The following is a 4,090-nucleotide window of genomic DNA, read 5'->3' as shown; positions in this document are numbered from 1 at the left end:
CAGAGCGCTTGCTCTGAGCTGTGTTTTCAACCCTTGAGAAATTTTCTAGACAGGTCTCACCAAGGTGCCCAGGCTGTGGCTCACCTGTGACCTCCTGCCTCAGCCTCTGTAGCCAGGATCCAGCTCAGGAGGGAATGTCACCACAGGAAACTTCACAATAAAGATTTTTCACTTGAAAAAAAAATAAAAAAAAGAAAGAGTTGATCCTATCTATATGGGCAAGGGTTCTCTAAAGGAACAAAAGAATATATATATATGTATAATTATGTAAGGACTTTATTAGCTAGGCTTCCAGAATCAGGAACAGGATGTCCACATGGATTTTTGCATGCTACAAAGCCAGGGACACACCAGCTGCAGAGTCCAAAAGCTGGAAGCTGCCATATAAGAGGGATCAAAGATGCAGAACAGGTCTGAGCTTGCAGGCCCGGAAGCTCCTGCGGGAGGTGCTGGTCCACGCCTGCGCTGAAACCTGGGCCAGCAGCAGCAAAACCTGTACACACTCAAGTAGTCGGGGCTTTTTCCTTTAAGATACTTTTCATATTAATTTTTTTTTATTAGCGCATCTTGGCGAGACATACTGGTGCATTCCTAGTGGGGAGTTGGTGCACACACACAGCACATCGGAATTCTTTCCCTTTCCCTCCCCCTTCTCCTTCCTTTCATCTCCTGGTCCCCTTCCCTTTTGTATAAGCTATGTCTCCTGCTTCCCATTATCTTTTATTTTCTGTATAATTTATATTTTGGGTTTCTCATATAAGGGAAATCAAGTGGCATTTAAGTGGACTGGAGTTTTTCAAATTTAGTCTTTCTTCTTCCTTGTGTTTTAGCCTCGCCATTTACAAGCCCGTGAGATGATGCCACCTGCAGCCACCAGGTCGCTTCCTCCCCCCCTGCCTGTCATCTCTGGAAGCCCCTCGAGGGGCATGTCTCTACCATGGGAGTATTCCTGAATCCAGTTGCACCAACACATTACAGTGAGGAGTTCACAATGTCAGGAAGGAGCAGAACGGAGGGAGATTTCATCATTCCACTCAGAACATGTGGAAGTGAAAGCTTATGGATGATTTACTTCTAGAAGTTTTCACTGAGCATTTTCAGCCTTCACTCGACCTCAGGTAACTTAAACCACAGAAGCAAAACCACAGGGTGGACAGGACCACTTTCATGGTATGCGTGGAAAGAGGAGCAAGGCGGCAAACATGGCCTTGTCAGAGGATCTCCTGAAAGCATGCTGGCCAGTGTCTGATGTGCAGAAAGGTGGTCGAGCCTCAAGGAAAAGCCTCCACCAGGCTCAGTGTCACTCCCATGTGTTTCATTTCATCCACCGGACCCTCATTGTTCTTGCTGGTTATACTGTCAGCAGTAAAGCCTGCCCTCCTTTTGTGATCTTTATGTCTTCAGGTATGAGGCAAAGCCCTGAGCCACTTTGACACTAAGCAGGACATTCTGGTGTCACTTTGGGTTGGAACATCATTGTGCTTTATGCAAGGAGCACACATAGAACTGTTGCCCATGACTCTGCCTCTCTCCCACTCTTGCTCTCCCTTTGTCTGTCATCCTCCTGGACTGCTCCACAGCTGCATTCTGCAGCCCAGGGCTTGCCCCTCAGATGTGCTGGAGCCGGGTAGGAGGCGCAGCAGGCTGGGTGGGCTGCTGTTCAGTCTGCTGAGGGTGGCTGTCAGGGAAAGACTCTTAGAGTTGCTGGGCATTTTTCTCAACTGGTTTGGATTTTATGTGAAATTCCTGAATTCTTATTTATCAGTTCATATAAGACTTAAAAATACATGGGTCAAACATAACACTTGGCTCACAGACTTGCATCTGTCACCTGGGCCTTATCTATCTTTGAAATTCCCTCTGTGTCCCCATTGACAACCTGTATCCAATCAAAAATGTCTTAGTACACAAAGCTGTGTACTAAGACACAACTTCAAGATGGATTGTGATGATGGTTTTCTGCAGTAGCACATGCCATATGTAAGTAATAGTACATCATAATAATTTAACCTTGGAAAGCAATACATTTCTCAAAAGAATGTTGTGTATTCTTTGGTTATAAACAGAAGATTAGAGGAAAGAAAGCTTATACAAAACTTATTCTTAAAAGCTGTAGAACAAAATAAAATCAAGCTAGTTACTATTCTTTAGAGGTCGTGGACCCCCGAGCTATTAAGCTATGGCCTGGGGTAAACATAGGATGGTGGGGGTACAAGGCTGAGTAGGTGAGATGCCGCTACAGTTGGGGCTACAGCCCAGTGAGCACCATTTTCATCAGATCTTTGAAATAGGAAGTCAGCATGGATTTTATGGATCATGAGAAAAATTTTCATTTGTTCTATCAAAAGTTCTTCTAAAATTATAGTATTTATTTTTACTTTTATTAGGCCATATTTATAGTACATAATATTTACATTTTTCATGTGGAATTCGACCATGTCAACAACACAACATCATTCCTTCTTTGATCCTCTTTGCCTTCCCTCCCCTTTCTCTCTACCTCTTGGTCTGCTTCCCATTTGAGAAAGATGTATTTCCTTCCTCCCTATCCTCTATACTTCGCTTTTCCTTTTGTTTATATTTTGGGTTTGTCATATAAGAGAAAGCATGCAATATTTAAGCTTGTGTCTGACTTATTTCGCCTAACATTGTTTGTGAGTGCATGTGCAACGTGGTGTAGTGCATCAAGAGTTTCCCTTAGCAAACAAGAGCTTTTCCTTCTTCCATGAGTGCCTTGGCAAAGAAACTTCTCGGCCTCAGTAAGCACTGGAAGAGTCACGTAGTCTTGCTCTGATCAATTCCTTTAATCTCTCACAGATACCTCGAGAACTCCAAATTTAGCTTTGGGTAATAAGGTTCTCAAGCTAGTACCCATTTGGAGTCTCTCATCTTTTAACTGGCTTTGTGGCCAATCTAGGTAAAGTATGCGTTCTGGGAGAAGATGGAAGAGCTCCAAACATCTCATTCTCTAGATGTTAACCCCCAGTGGCCCTGATGTTGTCACTGCCTGTGTGACCCTGAGGCTTCTCTTGGCCTCTGTGAACCACACTACCTGGCATCTGGCCAGTGTCTTTCACCGTGAGCCCTTGCTCACCACTGACCAGCCTCTGTGACTTCTCTGTGGCCCCTCTCAGCCTTGGATTTTCCTTTCTTCTGCAGCCTTGAAGCTTGGGGTTTTCATTGTGGTTCTCAGGCAGATTTGCTGAGCTCTCATCTAGGAAGAGGGTTTGCGGCGTGACAACTGCCTTGAGCTCACCGTTGGGGTGGCCACTCTGTAAAGCTGACTGAGGCCTTGCTCCAGCTCCTCCTCATGGCCTCTGCTGGAGCCTGCTGTCTTCTTGCCTTTCTCAGCTGTGTCTTACAACCTTCAACTCTTGGCAGCATGGTCTTCGTGCTGAGGAATCCTCGCTTCCTGACAGCATGGTGTGAGCTGCTTCTGAGCAGTGTCCTCTCGTGGGCGTCCTCCCATGTAGAAGTTCTGAGAACAGGGCCTCTTATTCCGGAGACAGCTCGGGTTCTTGCAGGGAGTTGCTCGAGGAACAACAGTGAGCAATTTTTATAGCCTGAAGCCGCGCTGGGCTAGAGAGCGGGGCAGAAGATTTGCCAGACATTCCAGCCAAGCATGTGAAAGCGAAAACTCTTTTCCTTGTTGAGTGGTCCTCTCCCTTGGCAGCCCTGGTTGGATACTGGGCAGGCTGTTCATTACCATGTTCGTTTTACACTTACCAATACCTTGTGGAGATTGCACTATATCAGGGCAAAGCAAACCGTTTGTGCTTTTTAGGGGGTACAAGGTATAATTTATTCAACTAGTCTTTTGTTGAAGAGCTTCCACACATTTTGATAATTCATGCTGGTATTGCAAATATCCCTGTATACATGCCACTTTATCTGTGTGCAAGTCCATCTTTCTCAGAAATTTTAAGTTGGGATAAGTATATAACATGAGTAAAGGAAAACACTGTATCTGTGGAAGAAAGACCATAGGACCAGGAACTAGGAGATGTGGGTTCAAGTCTCAGCTCCACTGTTTGGTGAAATTTGGACTCAACAACATTTCTGAGGCTCAATTTCCTCATCAGTCACATGG

The sequence above is a fragment of the Octodon degus genome, unplaced genomic scaffold (assembly GCF_000260255.1).
Source record: "Octodon degus isolate 3935 unplaced genomic scaffold, OctDeg1.0 scaffold00207, whole genome shotgun sequence".
NCBI classification, from domain to species: domain Eukaryota; kingdom Metazoa; phylum Chordata; class Mammalia; order Rodentia; family Octodontidae; genus Octodon; species Octodon degus.
The sequence above is the reverse complement of the archived record's forward strand: the minus strand, read 5'-3'. Positions refer to the sequence as shown.